The 21,769-nt window shown below is 45.7% G+C and overlaps 1 pseudogene; it reads left to right on the forward strand.

Annotated features, from left to right (window-relative positions):
- Positions 1 to 1,674: 1,674 nt before the first annotated feature.
- The window catches only part of LOC121551810, a 37,999-nt pseudogene continuing 17,904 nt past the window's right edge, over positions 1,675 to 21,769 (forward strand).

Genomic DNA, 21,769 nt, shown 5'->3' on the forward strand with positions numbered 1-21,769 from the left:
GTCAAAATACTTTTCGGCATCAACAGCCATTATTGATAAATCTATATCATGTTTTTTTGCGTATTGTATTGAACTCAGTGTATAAGTCAATTGCAATATGACAATAATTCCATTTGTCCCAGCTTTAGTACTGAAAACCCTTATTACAGGTTTATGATCTTCATTTGACCTGGATTATGGGAGCAAAATAATCCTGCAGCAACAGGATTAAGTCCATAATGTTGCTTGATCAGTGGTTAGGCTATTAGCTGGTCAAAATGAGGCTACATGAAAAGTGGAATACTGTTAATATAACCGTGTGTTACTGCGGGTTTTCAGTGAATTTATGTAAATTATAAAGCTCATCTTAATTTCCTGTGGCCCAGGAAATTCTAAGCGACAAAAGAGTGATCAAATTAACATCCTACAGTGGCGAGGTCTGTAAGAGGGTGTTGACAACGCCATAACCAAAAAGAACACAGTGTCTCTAAAATGTTGCACTCGGCTTCTTCGCTCTCAGCACTCCTTCTTCCTCTTCTAAGACAAATCATAACTGTACTAGCAAGAGTAGCAGAAGTACAATTGATATATTGTTGAAGATGTGTTACAGTATGACAACTAATGTTTAAGAAATAGAATAGTGGCATTATAAGTTAAACACAACAGCAATGATGATGATATTGTTCCTTTGAGTAAAATGTTGCATCTGTGTGGCTTTTTGCAATACTGAAGACCAAACAAATCACACATTCTAAATCTGCGGTTATCCTGTGGCTTGGATGGATGACTATTCTGTTTTCTGTCATTCGAAAGCTAAATTCTGCTGTCCTATACTTTTTACAAAACAAAACTTTAAAATAAATGACCATTGTTAATGGATTCCACTGGGAGTTTTGTATATTACAGTACGTTGTTACGTTGTTATCAGTATGGACAGACGCCATCTGCTCAAAGACAAAAAGGAGAGAGCCATATATTTGTCATCACCACCATTAACAGACCACCACAGCAATGGGAGTGTGTCCAAGCAGTGTTCTGTATAACAATGAACAGTCTCACAACCCAGACTCCTTAATGTCTGATTCAATTGAGGCCATACAGTTTGATAGAGTGGAGGAAGTGGGAGACAAGGTTGTAGATAGAAAGAAAGAGAGAGATAGGGGTACAGAGAGGGGGGAAGGAAACAAGAGCGAGAGAGAGATTTTATTTATTTTCTCTTTTGTACTTAAATTATTTGCACATTGTCACAACACTGTATATAGACATAATATGACATTTTAAATGTATCTGTTCTTTTGGAACTTTTGTAGTGTAATATATACAGTTAATTTTTTATTGTTTATTTCATTTTTGTTTATTATCTATTTCACTTGCTTTGGCAATGTAAACATATGTTTCCCATGCCAATAAAGCCCTTTGAATTTAATTGAGAGAGAGAGAGAGAGAGAGAGAGAGAGAGAGAGAGGGGGGGAGAGAGAGAGAAGTGAAGGCCAGTTTAGGCCGTGTTGTTGTCATGGAACTGTAAAGGGCAGAGATCAAAAATACATTTTTTTCAACAGCAGCAGTTGCTAAACTCCCCTTCTACTCCTCCTCCTCTTATCCTCCAACCTAATTTCTTTCCGTGTCTCAGGGGCGTTTCTCAACACCAGCGGCTCAACTGAAACTCTGCCCAGAAACCCCTTAGTATGTCAGAGAGCCAGACAGCCCAGACAACCACAGCCAAACACACAGAACGAGAGAGAAGGAAAGCGAGACAGAGACCGAGAGTTTTAGGCAAGTGATGAGAGCACAGTGACTACTTGTCGTTTTATCTCTCATTTGGTGATGTCAGCAGAGCTCAATTAACTAGACAGAAGCTTGACTGAGTTGATGGATACAGGTGCCATTTTTCTTCAGTAAAACTACCCTGAGAAGTTTGGAGAAACTCCAGAGAAGAAGAGAAGACGGATCTTTATCACACTTTTGAATAGACCGTTCAGATAGGGGCAGAGTTTCAGCCCTGGTCTGATCTTGTGCGTTGTGATTCTCATAGAAGAGATAGTGAGATTCTTCTTCACTATGGCAGGCAGGGTGCATCTCCTGATTCTGGGTGAGTCATTTTTGTAAACTGTTTACACAGGAGTCATGTTGCCATGGAGAAGGTTGTGTGTTTGGGAGAGAAAGCACTAAACCAGACAGTGTTTATGTTTGGTCAAGGATGGTTAGATGAAGAAAAAGTAGAAGACGTGGCTGTTGAACTTGAAGAGGCGAATCCTAACTTGAATTGAATTTTCACTTAGTCTCCCATTGACATCAATGGATAACTAAATAAAAATTTGACTTAAATTAGGATTTGCCTGAAATGCTAATGTGGAAATTCATTGGCAGGTCATCATGATCAGGGTCCCACAGGAGGTCACTACAGGTTTGAACACCTTTCAGTTTAGCCTGGTCCAAGATCTGTCCTTACTGTCTTGCCAACCCCTTTGGTCATGGTCACGTGCCAAACACAAACAGATCTGGGACCAGGCTACTCCTAGGTTGCATTAGACATCATTCCTGACATAAGCTGAAACAACATTTAGGAACAACTGAAAAAGGTTATAAAGTAAAGCGGAATTGTTTAGATATTTTTAATCCTTTGTATTCAAAGGAGTCAGATGAAATGTACCTCGTTCTTCTCAGTAATTGCAGGTTTAATGATATAATGGTTTAATTATATAATTTAAGAACATCTTTAAGACATAAGGTAGGGGGAGAGCACGGCAAGTCCCTTTGAGATATTTGAGACGACCATGTGACATCTATGTGTGCCAAGGTTGGAATCCATTTAAACTCATGTTAATAGCCTGTTGAAATTGTTGAGTTGTACAGTTTATTGCATCTCTTTTACATGTGTGGCTAATATATCTGTATTGCTTTCTTGTGAAATCACTTTTACGGCTTGAGCGTTTATAACTTATTTCCAGTGAGTGGAAAATTAGCCAGTACATTTTACTGGTTCATTGAGTAAGACAGATCCATAGGGACACAGCTCTTAATGTGGAAACAATGACACTCATCAGAACTGAATGGAACCTAAAGGACAGACCGTTGTCATAACACTGAAGGACTTCTGGGAATCTGAGGACTAAAAGCCTGAAGGAGCAGTCAGAGGAATTAGCAGTAGACAGAGAGACATCCAGAGAGAGACACTCTCCCTATTCTTCATCCTAGACTCCGGGTCCCTCTCTCTAAAGAGACCCTCTGTTCCTCTGCCTTTAACAGTGGTATTTTTATTCCGTGATCTCACCCTAAAGCACCCCACAGTCTGATAACACTCACACCCACTCACCCTCACCCAATTTGTCTTTGAAACTCACACATTTGCGTACACACACACAACATACACAAATCTAAAAAGAAAAAGAATGGAATTAAGAAATATAGAAATATATGTATATAAAACAGTATGTAAAGTGACCAGTGTTCCATTATTATGTGACCAGTGTTCCATGACTATGGACATAGGGCAGCAGCCTCTAAGGTGCATGGTAGAGTAACCGGGTGGTAGCCGTCTAGTGACGGTGATTAAAGTTCAGGGCAGAGTACTGGGCGGTGGACGGCTAGTGGTGACTATTTAACAGTCTGATGGCCTTGAGATAGAAGCTGTTTTTCAGTCTCTCAGTTCCAGCTTTGATGCACCTGTATTTACCTTGCCTTCTGGATGGTTGCAGGGTGAACACACAACCTTCCTGTGACACCGGGTGCTGTAGATGTCCTGGAGGGCAGGCAGTATGCCCCGGGTAATGCATTGGGCAGACCGCACTACCCTCTGGAGAGCCCTGCGGTTGCGGACGGTGCAATTGCCGTACCAGGCTGTGATACAGCCTGACAGAATGCTCTCAATTGTGCATCTGTAAAAGTTTGTGAGGGTCTAATGGGCCAAGCCAAATTTCTTCAGCCTCCTTTGGTTGAAGAGGCATTTTTTGCACCTTCTTCACCACATAGTCTGTGTGGGTGGACCATTTCAGATTGTCAGTGATGTGTGCGCCAAGGACCTTGAAGCTTTTCACCTTCTCCACTACTGCGTCCCCGTCGATGTGGATGGGGGCGTGCTCCCTCTGCTGTCTCCGGAAGTCCACAATCATCTCCTTTGTTTTTTTTTAAGTTGAGGGAGAGGTTATTTTCCTGGCACTACTCTGCCAGGGCCCTCACTTCCTCCCTGTAGGCTGTCTCGTTGTTGTTGGTAATCAGGCCTACCGCTGTTTTGTCGTCTGCAAACTTGATGATTGAGTTGGAGACGTACGTGGCCACGCAGTCATGGGTGAACAGGGAGTACACGAGGGGGCAGAGTACGCTCCCTTGTGGGGCCCCTGTGTTGAGGATCAGCGTAGTGGAGGTGTTGTTGCCTACCTTCACTACCTGGGGGCGGCCCATCAGGAAGTACAGGACCCAGTTGCACAGGGCGGGGTTCAGACCCAGGGCCCCGAGCTTAATGATGAGCTTGGGAGGGTACTATGGTGTTGAAGGCTGAGCTGTAGTCAATGAACATCATTCTTACATAAGTATTCCTATTGTCTAGATGGGATAGGGCAGTGTGCAGTGTGATGGCGATTGCATCATCCGTGGATCTATTGGGGCGGTATGCAAATTGCAGTTGGTCTAGGGTGTCAGGTAAGGTGGAGGTAATATGATCCTTAACTAGCCTCTCAAAGCACTTCATGATGACAGAAGTGAGTGCTACGTGGCGATAGTCACTTAGTTCAGTTACCTTTGCTTTCTTGGGTACAGGAACAATGGTGGGCATCTTGAAGCAAGTGGGGACAACAGACTGGGATAGGGAGAGGTTGAATATGTCCGTAAACACTCCAGCCAGCTTGTCTGTGCATGCTCTGAGGACGCGGCTAGGGATGCCGTCTGGGCCGGCAGCCTTGCGAGGGTTAACACGCTTAAATGTCTTACTCACGTAGGCCACAGAGAACGAGCGCTCACAGTCCATGGTGCTGTGTTTCCCGCGGAGCGGGCGAAGAAGGTGTTTAGCTTGTCAGGGAGCAAGACTTCGGTGTCCGCAACGTGGCTGGTTTTCCCTTTATATGTGATTGTCTGGAGTCCCTGCCACATAGGTCTTGTGTCTGAGCTGTTGAATTGCGACTCCACTTTGTCTCTTTACTGACGTTTTGCCTGTTTGATTGTCTTACGGAGGGCATAACTGGACTGTTTGTACTCAACCATATTCTCAGTCACCTTGCCGTGGTCAAACGCGGTGGTTCACACTTTCAGTTTTGCGCGAATGCTGCCATCTGTCCACATTTTTTGGTTTGGGTAGGTTTAAATAGTCACAGAGGGAAAAACATCCCCTATACACTTCCTGATGAACTCAGTCACCGTGTCAGTGTATACGTCAATGTTATTCTCAGAGGCAACCCAGAACATATCCCAGTCCACGTGATCCAAACAATCTTGAAGCATGGATTCCGATTGGTCAGACCTGCGTTAAACAGTTCTTACATTTACATTTACATTTAAGTCATTTAGCAGACGCTCTTATCCAGAGCGACTTACAAGTTGGTGCATTCAACTTAGGATAGCCAGTGGGACAACCACCCAATTTTTTATATATATATTATTTTTAATTCTATAATTTTTTTTTGTTTTTGTTGTTTTATGGGGGGATGTTATACTATTCCAGGTATTCCTTAAAGAGGTAGGGTTTCAAGTGTCTCCGGAAGGTGGTCAGTGACTCCGCTGTCCTGGCGTCTTGGGGGAGCTTGTTCCACCATTGGGGTGCCAGAGCAGCAAATAGCTTTGACTGGGCTCAGCAGGAACTGTGCTTCCGTAGAGGTAGGGGGGCTAGCAGGCCAGAGATGGATGAACGTTGTACCCTCGTTTGGGTGTAGGGTCTCATCAGAGCCTGAAGGTAAGGAGGTGCCGTTCCCCTCACAGCTCCGTAGGCAAACACCATGGTTTTGTAGTAGATGCGAGCTTCAACTGGAAGCCAGTGGAGTGTGCGGAGGAGCGGGGTGACATGAGAGAACTTGGGAAGGTTGAACACCAGACGGGCTGCAGCGTTCTGGATAAGTTGTAGGGGTTTAATGGCACAGGCAGGGAGCCCAGCTAACAGCGAGTTGCAGTAATCCAGACGGGAGATGACAAGTGCCTGGATTAGGACCTGTGCTGCTTTTTGTGTAAGGTAGGGTCGTACTCTGCGAATGTTGTAGAGCATGAACCTGCAGGATCGGGTCACCACTTTGATGTTAGCGGAGAACGACAGGGTGTTGTCCAGGATCACGCCAAGGTTCTTTGCACTCTGGGAGGAGGACACAATGGAATTGTCAACCGTGATGGCGAGATCATGGAGCGGGAAGTCCTTCCCCGGGAGGAAGAGCAGCTCCGTCTTGCTGAGGTTCAGCTTGAGGTGGTGGTCCGACATCCACACTGATATGTCTGCCAGACATGCAGAGATGCGATCCGCCACCTGGTTATCAGAAGGGGGAAAGGAGAAAATGAATTGTGTGTCGTCTGCGTAGCAATGATAGGAGAGACCATGTGAGGATATGACAGAGCCAAGTGACTTGGAAGGGAAGGAGATCCTCGCCATGAGCTCGTCTACTTTATTGTCCAGGGACTGAACATTAGCGAGTAATATACTCGGAAGCAGTGGGTGGTTGCATTCACACTAAGTCCAATCTGAATACCACTTGAGGGGTAAGAACAAAGGATCAAATTCAGGAAAGTTGTATTTCTGGTAAAAATGCTGGTGAGTTACCGCCGCTCTAATATCCAAAAGTTATTTCCGGCTGTATGTAATGACGCAAAGGATGTTCTGAGCTAATTAGGTGAGAAATAACACACACAAAAAATATGCAAAGTTGCTTAGGAGCCATGAATAGGGCGACCATGTCTATCGGCTCCATCTTCAAAGCTATGCAAAGGGAAATAGAATATAAGCCCTGAGAAGAGGTGGATAAATGGAGGGTTGTGAAGGGAGAGAACAAAACTACTGCCTCAGAGACCATTGTTTAACAGATGGTTCCTCAATGAAAGGTTACGCTATTTATTTTTTCTTAATCATTATAAAATGTCATTTTTACTAGTTCGAGTGAAATAGAGAGCACCAGAAATGTGGAACTTAAAACAGTGCCTACACAACGTTTTAGAAGAATCTCTCTGTGATCACAACATTCCACACACTGCTGCCTCTTCTCTCCACTCATTACCACAATGGACTGACTACCCATTCATTATCATACAGACTGAGGAGGTTTACAGTCATTATTCCTGGGAGAGAGGACATGGTCACCTCTGGACAGCCATGTGCAGTTCAGGGGTTATTATGGGCAAATCCTGTGAGCCCAGTTGCCGTAGGAACAATCTGAGGAAATCCAGATAGTGGGTATACCTTTTTTGCACAGAGAGAGATAGCATTGCAAAGGCCTGGTTCAGTAAACCTTTAAAAACTATTGCTGCAAGTTCCTGTGCCTGAAACCTCTCAAACTGATTATTGTTACAACCTTACAATCATGGTCAAAGGTTGGTTCTACAAAAGTCATTTAGTCATGTACAAAAGTCATTTAGTCATGTACTAAAAAGTCATCTAGTCATGTACAAAAGTCATTTCGTCATGTTAGGAGAGGGTTATGTTTAGGCTTTAGGGTAGGGATGTCGTACATATCCAGGATAGCACTGACCATACGATAATGGGATAACTTATTGGAGAATCTGCCTGTTTCTTACTCTACAGCTCTTCACCTTGCCCCGCTGATGGAACATGTATCAGGCTGTGACCCAGGATTCTCTAAAAAGGGGAAATTGTGCATTGGTATGTAAATTTTTCTCTTGTATTATTTATTCTATATATACAGTATATCTCTTATATTTTGAATGATCATTCCCAGACCCCAACCATTCTACCTCTCTCACACTTTCTCAATGCTTCTGTTTTTGAAATGCTTCTGTATTTGACCGCAGATGAGAATGAGTGTAATCCTCCTAGTGAGGACTATGATGAGGACCCTGAAACACCACCACTATGTGGTAAGAATGCAACATGCATCAACACCGTAGGAAGCTACTACTGCCAGTGTGCTCCTGGGTTCAGATCATCAACACAACGGCTGAACTACACAGCTGACTCACCTGAAAAATGTTTAGGTAAACAACTCTCCTTTCTAGTTACCTTATAGCATTTCTATACATTGCAGTCCTGGTCAAAGAACACAGCACTGCTGCAATTTTGGAATCCATACACTTATTCACTATAGTGACTATACTATACTGAACAAAAATATAAACGCAACATGCAACAATTTCAAAGATTTTACTGAGTTACAGTTCATATAAGAAAATCAGTCAATTGAAATAAATAAATGAGGCCCTTATCTATTTATTTTACATGACTGGGGGAATACAGATATGAATCTGTTGGTCACAGATAACTTTAAAAAAAGGTAGGGGCATGGATCAGAAAACCAGTCAGTATCTGGTGTGACCACCATTTGCCTCATGCAGCGCAGCACATCTCTTTCGCATAGTTGATCAGGCTGTTGATTGTGGCCTGTGGAATGTTGTCCCACTCCTCTTCAATGGCTGAGTGAAGTTGCTACAGTTGAAGTCGGAAGTTTACATACAGTGGGGAAAAAAAGTATTTAGTCAGCCACCAATTGTGCAAGTTCTCCCACTTAAAAAGATGAGAGAGGCCTGTAATTTGCATCATAGGTACACGTAAACTATGACAGACAAAATGAGAAAAAGAAATCCAGAAAATCACATTGTAGGATTTTTTATGAATTTATTTGCAAATTATGGTGGAAAATAAGTATTTGGTCAATAACAAAAGTTTCTCAATACTTTGTTATATAGCCTTTGTTGGCATTGACACAGGTCAAACGTTTTCTGTAAGTCTTCACAAGGTTTTCACACACTGTTGCTGGTATTTTGGCCCATTCCTCCATGCAGATCTCCTCAAGAGCAGTGATGTTTTGGGGCTGTCGCTGGGCAACACGGACTTTCAACTCCCTCCAAAGATTTTCTGTGGGGTTGAGATCTGGAGACTGGCTAGGCCACTCCAGGACCTTGAAATGCTTCTTACGAAGCCACTCCTTCGTTGCCCGGGCGTTGTGTTTGGGATCATTGTCATGCTGAAAGACCCAGCCACGTTTCATCTTCAATGCCCTTGCTGATGGAAGGAGGTTTTCACTCAAAATCTCACGATACATGGCTCTATTCATTCTTTCCTTTACACGGATCAGTCGTCCTGGTCCCTTTGCAGAAAAACAGCCCCAAAGCATGATGTTTCCACCCTCATGCTTCACAGTAGGTATGGTGTTCTTTGGATGCAAGTCAGCATTCTTTGTCCTCCAAACACGACGAGTTGAGTTTTTACCAAAAAGTTATATTTTGGTTTCATCTGACCATATGACATTCTCCCAATCCTCTTCTGGATCATCCAAATGCACTCTAGCAAACTTCAGACGGGCCTGGACATGTACTGGCTTAAGCAGGGGGACACGTCTGGCACTGCAGGATTTGAGTGCCTGGCGGCGTAGTGTGTTACTGATGGTAGGCTTTGTTACTTTGGTCCCAGCTCTCTGCAGGTCATTCACTAGGTCCCCCCGTGTGGTTCTGGGATTTTTGCTCACCGTTCTTGTGATCATTTTGACCCCATGGGGTGAGATCTTGAGTGGAGCCCCAGATCGAGGGAGATTATCAGTGGTCTTGTATGTCTTCCATTTCCTAATATTGCAGATTCAGTCTTCCCAGCCTGGTGCAGGTCTACAATTTTGTTTCTGGTGTCCTTTGACAGCTCTTTGGTCTTGGCCATAGTGGAGTTTGGAGTGTGACTGTTTGAGGTTGTGGACAGGTGTCTTTTATACTGATAAAGTTCAAACAGGTGCCATTAATACAGGTAACGAGTGGAGGACAGAGGAGCCTCTTAAAGAAGAAGTTACAGGTCTGTGAGAGCCAGAAATCTTGCTTGTTTGTAGGTGACCAAATACTTATTTTCCACCATAATTTGCAAATAAATTCATTAAAAATCCTACAATGTGATTTTCTGGAATTATTTTTCTCAATTTGTCTGTCATTGTTGATGTGTACCTATGATGAAAATTACAGGCCTCTCTCATCTTTTTAAGTGGGAGAACTTGCACAATTGGTGGCTGACTAAATACTTTTTTCCCCACTGTACACTTAGGTTGGAGTCATTAAAACTTGTTTTTCAACCACTCCACAAATTTCTTGTTAACAAACTATAGTTTTGGCAAGTCGGTTAGGACATCTACTTTGTGCATGACACAAGTAATTTTTCCAACAATTGTTTACAGACAGATTATTTCACTTATAATTCACTGTATCACAATTCCAGTGGGTCAGAAGTTGACATACACTAAGTTGACTGTGCCTTTAAACAGCTTGGAAAATTCCAGAAAATGATGTCATGGCTTTAGAAGCTTCTGATAGGCTAATTGACATCATTTGAGTCAATTGGAGGTGTACCTGTGGATGTAATTCAAGGCCTACCTTCAAACTCAGTGCCTCTTTGCTTGACATCATGAGGAAATCAAAAGAAATCAGCCAGGACCTCAGACAAAAAATGGTAGACATCCACAAGTCTGGTTCATCCTTGGGAGCAATTTCCAAATGCCTGAAGGTACCACGTTCATCTGTACAAACAATAGTACGCAAGTATAAACACCATGGGACCACACAGCCGTCATACCGCTCAGGAAGGAGACACGTTCTGTCTCCTAGAGATGAACGTACTTTGGTGCGAAAAGTGCAAATCAATCCCAGAGCAACAGCAAAGGACCTTGTGAAGATGCTGGAGGAAACAGGTACAAAAGTATCTGTATCCACAGTAAAAATGAGTCCTATATCGACATAACCTGAAAGGCCACTCAGCAAGGAAGAAGCCATTGCTCCAAAACTGCCATAAAAAAACAGACTATGGTTTGAAACTGCACATGGGGACAAAGATCATACTTTTTGGAGAAATGTCGTCTGGTCTGAAGAAACAAAAATAGAACTGTTTGGCCATAATGACCATCGTTATGTTTGGAGGAAAAAGGGGAATGCTTACAAGCCGAAGAACACCATCCCAACCGTGAAGCATGGGGTGGCAGCATCATGCTGTGGGGGTGCTTTGCTGCAGGAGGGACTGGTGCACTTCACAAAATAGATGGCATCATGAGGAAGGACAATGATGTGGATATATTGAAGTAACATCTCAAGACATCAGTCAGGAAGTTAAAGCTTGGTCGCAAATGGGTCTTCCAAATGGACAATGACCCCAAGTATACTTCCAAAGTTGTGTCAAAATGGCTTAAGGACAACAAAGTCAAGGTATTGGAGTGGCCATCACAAAGCCCTGACCTCAATCCTATAGATAATTTGTGGGCAGAACTGAAAAAGCATGTGCGAGCAAGGAGGCCTACAAACCTGACTCAGTTACACCAGCTCTGTCAGGAGGAATGGGCCAAAATTCACCCAACTTATTGTGGGAAGCTTGTGGAAGGCTACCAAAACATTTGACCCAAGTTAAACTATTTAAAGGCAATGCTACCAAATACTAATTGAGTGTTTGTAAACTTCTGACCCACTGGGAATGTGATGAAAGAAATAAAAGCTGAACTAAGTCATTCTCTCTACTATTATTCTGACATTTCACATTCTTAAAATTAATTGTTGATCCTAACTGACCTAAGACAGGGATTTTTTACTAGGATTAAATGTCATGAATTGTGAAAAACTGAGTTTAAATGTATTTGGCTAAGGTGTTGTAAACTCCCGACTTCAACTGTAGATATTGGCGGGAACTGGAACACGCTGTCGTACACGTTGATCCAGAGCATCCCAAACAAGCTCAATGGGTGACATGTCTGGTGAGTATGCAGGCCATGAAAGAACTGGGACATTTTCAGCTTTCAGGAATTGTGTACAGATCCTTGCGACATTGGACCGTGCATTATCATGCTGAAACGTGAGGTGATGGCGGCAGATGAATGGCACGAGGGATCTTGTCACGGTATCGCTGTGCATTCAAATTGCCGTCGATGAAATGCAATTGTGTTCGCTGTCCGTAGCTGCCTGCCCATACCATAACCCCACCGCCACCATGGTGCACTCTGTTCACAACATTGACATCAGCAAACCGCTCGCCCACACGACACCATACATGTGGTCTGCGGTTGCGAGGCCGGTTGGACGTAGTGCCAAATTCTCCAAAACAACGTTGGAGGTGGCTTATGGTAGAGAAATTATCATTCAATTCTCTGGCAACAGCTATGGTGGACATTCCTGCAGTCAATTGCACGCTCCCTCAAAACTTGAGAAATATGTGGCATTGTGTTATGTGACAAAACTGCACATTTTAGAGTGGCCTTTTATTGTCCGCAGTACAAGGTGCACCTGTGTAATAATCATGCTGTATAAATCAGCTTCTTGATATGCCACATCTGTCAGGTGGATGGATTATCTTGGCAAAGGAGAAATGCTCACTAACAGGAATGTAAACAAATTTGTTCACAACATTTGAGAGAAATACGCTTTTTGTGCGTAATGAAATATGTCTGGGATCTTTTATTTCAGCTCATGAAACATGGGAACAACACTTCACATGTTACCCTTATATTTGTATTCAGTATATATTCTATGTTAGCCTGAGGTGTGACTGACTACTCCTTTCTCTGTCCCTCAAGACATCAACGAGTGTCTGGAAAATAAGGACGCCTGTGGTCCCAATGCCGAGTGTCACAATACAATAGGGTCCTACTCCTGCATCTGCAATGATGGGTTTGTCTCCAGTACTGGAGTGGAAATATTTATTTTGGGCCAAGGAATCACGTGTGAAGGTAAGATGCCATAGACAACTGGTGATAACACAAAATATCAAAATATGTGTACAGAGAGCGTTTCAGGCATATGCAGGATGTCGTCATGTATGAAATGGTGAGAGTTTCCTATTCCTAATGGTATTTTTTACCTCCATGTAGATAGAAACGAGTGTGTGGACGACATCACAAACTGCGGGAAGCATACACAGTGCTTCAACACACCAGGCATCTACTACTGTGTCTGCAACCCAGGGTTTGGCCTGAAGTCTGGCAAAGCTAAATTCACAGGGAATGGAGAATCATGTGAGGAAATAACAGATCAGAAAGCCACCACAGACCGGACAGCAACCACAGACAGTGAGGATGCTCAAGGTGCTAAGGGTATGGGATGAATTGTATTATCACCCTGGATGGGTTTTCCAGAAATCCTGGTTGGAGGACTCCATATTTCCTGCTAATTCCAGGAATCTTCCAACCGGGATTTTGGGAAAACCTGTGAATTTTGAGAAAGTTAAATAATTTGATGTATTTTGCTCAAATGCTCCTCTTCCTCATGAAGCACCAGATTGTAATTTCTTTATGACCAGAATGTGTAATTGATATTATGTAAATTGATCGGTTTTAGGTAGATGTGAACACCTTATGAAAATGTCACCTGTGCTTTCTGTCATTCCTTTGTAGATTTGTGTAAAATGAATAAGTCAATCTGTGGAGGGAATGGAACGTGCCATAATTCCGCCGATGGTGGCCATCGGTGTGCGTGCCATGCAGGATTCACCAACTACGGAGACCCGCAGGGGAAGTGTACTGGTGAGAATCACATTTATAGATCAGCATTCTCATTGATATGGAGATTCAACATTCAAATTTCACAATACTTCCGCTGCATGATCAAGTTGTCAACACATTTTTTTCATTTAAGATGCCTTATTCACTCATCTCTTCTGTTTCCACAGAGTTGATCTGTGACACGTTTGTGAGTGAGAACCATCTTGAGATGGTAAGCCACATGCGTATACAGTGTAATGATTCACACCTACAGGTATCTGCAGAACTAAATACAGCCTAACGTCCTCCTCCCATCCCTCATTCTCAGGTCCTCCCAGGCCTGCAGGATTCTTTGGCCCTGATGAGGACCAGTTGTCTGGAGTTGAGTGAGAGTAAGACAACAGGACCAGTGGATGGAGTGGCCCTGCTAGAGGTACTACTGCTTATTTATATTAGAGGCCCTTATTTATATTAGAGGCCCTGTCACGATTGTTGAGAGACGGGTCAGACCAAGGTGCAGCGTGGTATGCGTACATATTTATTAATGAAGATAAACACTTGACAAAACAACAAACGTAACGTGAAGTCCTAGGGCTGTACCAGGCTACTTAAGTATGATCCCCAATCAGAGACAACGAGCGACAGCTGCCTCTGATTGGAAATCACACCCGGCCAAACATAGATCTAGGTTGATCTTTCTACAACATAGAAATACACTAACATAGATCTCAACAGAAAACGTACACCCTGACCCAACCAACAAGAGTACTCTCGATCAGGGCGTGACAGTACCCCCCCCAAAGGTGCGTACTCCGGCTGCACCAACCTGACTCATTAGGGGAGGGTCCGGGTGGGCATTCAGCCTCGGAGGCGGCTTCGGGCGTGACGACCTCTCCCTTTCTTCCTCCCCGTTGCACCCCTGGTCTGGACCTCGGCGCGATGCTTCCCCTCTCCTTCCTCCCACGATGCACCAAGCCCTGTCTGGACCCTGGTGTGGGAGGCCCCGAACCTGGAGAGGGGCTGACGTCTGGGCCTGGATCGGCAATCCTCCCGCGATGCACCAAGCCCTGTCTGGACCCTGGTGTGGGAGGCCCTGACCCTGGAGAGGGGCTGACGTCTGGGCCTGGAGTGGAGCCGCTGACCAGAGCTGAACCCCGGTGGAGCGGACTACTCTGGCTCCGGAGTGGAGCCGCTGACCGGAGCTGGACTGGACACCGGTGGAGCGGACTGCTCCGGCGTGGAGCCGCTGACCGGAGCTGGACTGGGCACCGGTGGAGTGGACTGCTCTGGCTCCGGAGTGGAGCCGCTGACCGGAGCTGGACTGGGCACCGGTGGAGCGGACTGCTCTGGCTCCGGAGTGGAGCCGCTGACCGGAGCTGGACTAGGCACCGGTGGAGCAGACTGCTCTGGCTCCGGAGTGGAGCAGCTGACCGGAGCTGGACTGGGCACACGCACCACTGGTCTGGTGCGAGGAGCAGGCACGGGTCGTGCCGGACTGGAGACACGCACCACTGGTTTGGTGCGGGGAGCAGGTACGGGCCGTACTGGACTGGATATGCGCACCACTGGTTTGGTGCGGGGAGCAGGTACGGGGCGTACCGGGCTGGCGACACGCACCACTGGTTTGGTGCGGTGAGCAGGTACGGGCCGTACTGGACTGGATACGCGCACCACTGGTTTGGTGCGAGGAGCTGGCACAGGCTGTACCGGGCTGTGGAGGTGCACTGGAGGTCTGGAGCGTAGAGCTGGCACAACCCGTCCTGGCTGGATGCCCACTTCCGCACGTTATGTGTGTGGCGTTAGCACAGGATGCACTGGAATGTGCAGGCGCACTGGCGACACAGTGCGTATCTCTGCATAACACGGAGCCTGCACGGTCACACGCTTCTTAGCGTGAATACGGGGAGTTGGCTCTGCTCTGAACCCTGGCTCCGCCAACCACCCTGTGTGCCCCCACATTTTTTTATCTTGGTGCTGCTTCTCGGGCTTTCTTCGTGACCGAGTCCTCTTGAGTCGCCATTTCTCCTCTCCTGCCTGGGCTTCCTCCTTCGCCCAGGGTCCTCTACCAGCCAATATCTCCTCCCAAGTCCAAAATGTCTTTCCCACCTGTGTCCAGGGTGGCTGCTGCTCCTGGGCACGCTGCTTGGTCCGTTGGTGGTGGGATCTTCTGTCACGATCGTTAAGAGACGATCAGACCAAGGTGCAGCGTGGTATGCGTACATATTTATTAATGAAGATAAACACTTGACAAAACAACAAACGTAACGTGAAGTCCTAGGGCTATACTCACAACAAGCCAAACACTAACAAGATCCCACAACTAAGGTAGGCAACCAGGCTACTTAAGTATGATCCCCAATCAGAGACAACGAGTGACAGCTGCCTCTGATTGGGAATCACACCCGGCCAAACATAGAAAGATCAACCTAGATCTACAACATAGAAATACACTAACATAGATCTCAACAGAAAACTCACACCCTGACCCAACCAACAAGAGTACTCTCTATCAGGGCGTGACAGGCCCTTAATTATATTAGAGTCCCTTATTTATACAGTGGGGAAAAAAAGTATTTAGTCAGCCACCAATTGTGCAAGTTCTCCCACTTAAAAAGATGAGAGAGGCCTGTAATTTTCATCATAGGTACACGTCAACTATGACAGACAAATTGAGGAAAAAAATTCCAGAAAATCACATTGTAGGATTTTTAATGAATTTATTTGCAAATTATGGTGGAAAATAAGTATTTGGTCAATAACAAAAGTTTCTCAATACTTTGTTATATACCCTTTGTTGGCAATGACACAGGTCAAACATTTTCTGTAAGTCTTCACAAGGTTTTCACACACTGTTGCTGGTATTTTGGCCCATTCCTCCATGCAGATCTCCTCTAGAGCAGTGATGTTTTGGGGCTATCGCTGGGCAACACAGACTTTCAACTACCTCCAAAGATTTTCTATGGGGTTGAGATCTGGAGACTGGCTAGGCCACTCCAGGACCTTGAAATGCTTCTTACAAAGCCACTCCTTAGTTGACCGGGCGGTGTGTTTGGGATCATTGTCATGCTGAAAGACCCAGCCACGTTTCATCTTCAATGCCCTTGCTGAGGAAGGAGGTTTTCACTCAAAATCTCACGATACATGGCCCCATTCATTCTTTCCTTTACACGGATCAGTCGTCCTGGTCCCTTTGCAGAAAAACAGCCCCAAAGCATGATGTTTCCACCCCCATGCTTCACAGTAGGTATTGTGACGTCACGAGAGGCTACACAGCTTTCAGCGGGATTGCTCAAGTAGTGCAAGGAGACAAGGTTCAAACAAAACAAGGATTTTATTATAGGTCTTGGGAAATTAACGAAAATATAACAAAATTCTGTTCTCTTGTGGCTCTTTAAGGGTTAACAGTTCAGGGATGTCTCTTCCACATCCAAAATCATAATTCTCACTCGCTCAGATAACTTTTCCCCAGCCTTACTGTAGTCCACGTTGCAGCTAGTGGCCAACCCAGCAAAAAAGTCCTTCCAAATGTCTCTCACGTATTTCCACAGGTGCATATATCCAAAGGTGAGTATTTCCCAAAGGTAAGTATCTCCAAATCCTTATATTCCTCATGGAAGTGGACGTGCAGCACTCTTGTCCTCCAGAGAGCCCAGCTTGGAGACTGTGTCTCTTCCCTTCCCAAACCTTCAGCTCATCAGCTCCTCATTTGTTTCAGCTGCGTGGGAAGATTGGCCATAGAGGGGTGGAGTTCCCGACCATACCAGCAGATGGAGCCATAGCTGTCTGGGTTTGCAGCCACCTCAGGGGATGTAACGTCCCTCCAGGACACAGCCTCTCGTGACATCACACATCCCCCTCCTCGGGACCGACGTCCTCGTCGGGGTAAAAGGCTAGCGAAGAAGGCATCACGCCGGGAGAGGGCGTCCGCATTGCTGTGGTGCTTGCCAGACTGCTCTCTCTTCAACTCCTCCAACTCTAGGACCAGGGACTCAGCCTCCTGTTGTCTCTCCTTGAGTTTCTTACTGAAGCATCAGCCTTGGTTTTAGCAGAGTTTAGCTTCTGTTGAGCAGCTTTCAGTTCCTTCTCTCTCTGCCTCCGCATTCTTCATCTTGTTCTCCAACACCTTGTACTTCTCCTCTGCCTTCTTCTGGACCTCCTTACTACTGCGCAGGGTCTCCTCACACTCCTCGATGGTCCTGCGCAGCCTCTCCAGCTCCTCCTGTTGCTTAGGGAAGGAGCTCTGTTGGAAGTTTAGCCTGGAGGATATCTAACTCTTCTGTCTTCATGTCTAACTGTTGCTTTAACAAACGATACCTCTCAGCGGTCCCCTTCAGACCAGACAGTTCTTTGTCCAGATTCTGTAGCTCCGTCTCTGTGTCGGTCTGGGCACCTGCCATCCCTATCCGAGCCCGGGCGGGAGTGAGTAACTCGGAGGATTGCACCGGAGCCTTCCCAGGATGAGTCTTGCCTCTCCGTTTCCGAGGTACTCGGGTTATCCTCTCCTGAGACTCTCTCCAAAGTGGGTAAAAGGCTGGGCAGTCTCGTCCAATTAGGACAGGGACGGGGAGGGAATCAACCACCCCCCGCCGTCGTGTGTATGGTTCCCCGTGTGCTGGTCATTGTAAGTTCAGTAATGGGGTATTCTCTGGTGTCCCCATGGACACAGGAAACTGGGAGGACTTTCCCCGGGGTCGACACGTTGGGCCCACCAAATCCTTACGCACCAGGGTGGCCCGGCTACCAGAATCCAGTAAGGCCTCCACATCATGGTGATTCACAGTTACCGGGCAGGTGGGGGGTCGATCTGGGCCGCCATCTACGACTCCCAAGAGCGAGGCAAAACGGTGTGTGGGTGCTGAGCTGGAGGACTCCGCAGTGGGCATAGGTTCATCGGCTGGTTTCCCACACTGCCAGGAGATATGTCCCATCTCCCCACACCGGTAACACTGTCGAGTTTCCCCCTCCTGGTGTACTCTTCTTGGACCCGTCTGGTTTCTGGCTCCCCCTGGAGCCGGGATAAGTCCTGACGTGGCTGGGTTCGAGACCTTGGGGTCCTTTGGACGGGTTCTTCCCATTTGTGGTGGGGCCGCACTCCTGGGGTCTTTTTGGGAAGCATTCAGCATCTCCGCTGTGGCCTGGTACTTTTCCACAGCTTCCACGGTCAGATCAGCCGTGGTCAAGGCCTGTTGACTGATGAACCGTTTTGCCTCATAAGGCAGGGCGCGTAGGTAACGATCCACCACAACGGCCTCCACCACCGCCGCTGCTGTATTCCTCTGCGGATCCAGCCATTTCCTTGCGATTCGGACAAGTTCATGCATCTGCGCCCGAGGAGGTTGGTCTGGTTGGAAGGTCCAGCTGTGAAAGCGCTGGGCCATACCAAACTTTGTGAGTCCATATCTGCTGAGGATCTCAGACTTCAGGGCATCATAGTCAGTAACCTGGTCAGGGCCCAGGTCCCGGACAGCATTCAGCGATTCCCCGGTTAGAAAGGGGCTAACAGACCAACCCACTGTTGCTTGGGCCAGGCTTCCCTAGTGGCCGTGGCCTCAAATGCATGCAGGTATGCCTCAATGTCATTGGTAGCTCCCATCTTAGATATAAAGTCACTTGCCTTTATTGGGCGGGTATTTTGGACCACCCTCTGTCTCTGCAACTGCAATTCCTCTGCCTTCAGAAGGTTGGCTTTCTTTTGCTCCTCCAAGAGAGCCACGTTTGCTTGCATCTGGGCTTGCTGGCCAGCAACAAGGGCTTTTCAATATGTCCTCCATTTCAGTCGGCGGGAGCCTACGGCCAACTTGGAAAACTGGGTGATCAAACCTTCGGTATCCTCCTCTGACATGCACTATTAACGCTTGAGCGTGCCCGTATTCTCCACCATCTGTGACGTCACGAGAGGCTACACAGCTTTCAGCGGGATTGCTCAAGTAGTGCAAAGAGACAAGGTTCAAACAAAACAAGGATTTTATTATAGGTCTTGGGAAATTAACGAAAATATAACAAAATTCTGTTCTCTTGTGGCTCTTTAAGGGTTAACAGTTCAGGGATGTCTCTTCCACATCCAAAATCATAATTCTCACTCGCTCAGATAACTTTTCCCCAGCCTTACTGTAGTCCACGTTGCAGCTAGTGGCCAACCCAGCAAAAAGTCCTTCCAAATGTCTCTCACGTATTTCCACAGGTGCATATATCCAAAGGTGAGTATTTCCCAAAGGTAAGTATCTCCAAATCCTTATATTCCTCATGGAAGTGGACGTGCAGCACTCTTGTCCTCCAGAGAGCCCAGCTTGGAGACTGTGTCTCTTCCCTTCCAAACCTTCAGCTCATCAGCTCCTCATTTGTTTCAGCTGCGTGGGAAGATTGGCCATAGAGGGGTGGAGTTCCCGACCATACCAGCAGATGGAGCCATAGCTGTCTGGGTTTGCAGCCACCTCAGGGGGATGTAACGTCCCTCCAGGACACAGCCTCTCGTGACATCACAGTATGGTGTTCTTTGGATGCAACTCAGCATTCTTTGTCCTCCAAACACAACGAGTTGAGTTTTTACCAAAAAGTTATATTTTGGTTTCATCTGACCATATGACATTCTCCCAATCCTCTTCTGGATCATCCAAATGCACTCTAGCAAACTTCAGACGGGCCTGGACATGTACTGGCTTAAGCAGGGGGACACGTCTGGCACTGCAGGATTTGAGTCCCTGGCGGCGTAATGTGTTACTGATGGTAGGCTTTGTTACTTTGGTCCCAGCTCTCTGCAGGCCATTCACTAGGTTCTTGTGATCATTTTGACCCCACGGGGTGAGATCTTGCGTGGAGCCCCAGATCGAGGGAGATTATCAGTGGTCTTGTATGTCTTCCATTTCCTAATAATTGCTCCCACAGTTGATTTCTTCAAACCAAGCTGCTTACCTATTGCAGATTCAGTCTTCCCAGCCTGGTGCAGGTATACAATTGTGTTTCTGGTGTCCTTTGACAGCTCTTTGGTCTTGGCCATAGTGGAGTTTGGAGTGTGACTGTTTGAGGTTGTGGACAGATGTCTTTTATACTGATAACAAGTCCAAACAGGTGCCATTAATACAGGTAACGAGTGGAGGACAGAGGAGCCTCTTAAAGAAGGAGTTACAGGTCTGTGAGAGCCAGAAATCTTGCTTGTTTGTAGGTGACCAAATACTTATTTTCCACCATAATTTGCAAATAAATTCATTAAAAATCCTACAATGTGATTTTCTGGATTTCTTTTTCTAATTTTGTCTGTCATAGTTTACGTGTACCTATGATGAAAATTACAGGCCTCTCTCATCTTTTTAAGTGGGAGAACTTGCACAATTGGTGGCTGACTAAATACTTTTTTTCCCCACTGTATTAGAGACTCTTATTTATATTTGAGGCTCATTATAACCCAGGCATCCATCATAGAGAGGTTGACATATGCAGGTTCAGACACAGCCCACACACATTAAGTAAAGAATACATGGAGTGAAACAACGACTGATGACCAGCATTGTTGGTACATCTAGCTTATAATGGAAACTAGCCTCCTCTCGCTGTATGATTTCTAATCATAGCATTGTGGTTAGTGTATGCCAAATATATAGTAATGTACATTTGGTACTGGCATTCTTCTTCTTTTTTTTCTCTCTTTCTCTTATTTCTTGTGTTTTTATTTCATTTATTTATTTTATTAGTTATACTATTTTGATATTGAATACTGCAATGTTGGGTAGGGCTTGCAAGTTAAGAATTTCACTGTACTTGTGCATGTGACAAATAAAAGTCTCAACCTCTCTGACTGTTTCTATGTCCCCCCCTCCTCCCCCACCTCTCTCTGTGTCTCTGTAGACTCTGTTGTCTGCTATAGACAGGCTCCTGTCTGGCGGGCCTCTGAATGATAACAATGAAGTGAGTGTCTTGCTGGACCTGGTAGAGACTGCTCTGAGAATGATAGGACCTCTACTGAAACACCCCGTGACGAGGAGGTCCAAATCTCACACCGGTAGGAGAACGTCCTGAACTCTATGTTTAATTCCAGTGGTTTCCTGTTCACCTCAAGAGTCCAGACACATAAACTCAGCCATGATTGTTTTGGCTTTTGAAGCCACTGTACGGAAGACAAGTTGTTATTCTACAAAGAAAGTTATAAGTTCATTTGTGGCCATTTTTTAATAGCTGGCAAAGTATTTCGTTAGGTTATATGGGTTACATTTCATAGCATCATTTCCTGTGTACAAGTC

This window comes from Coregonus clupeaformis, chromosome 35, assembly GCF_020615455.1.
Source record: "Coregonus clupeaformis isolate EN_2021a chromosome 35, ASM2061545v1, whole genome shotgun sequence".
NCBI lineage: Eukaryota > Metazoa > Chordata > Actinopteri > Salmoniformes > Salmonidae > Coregonus > Coregonus clupeaformis.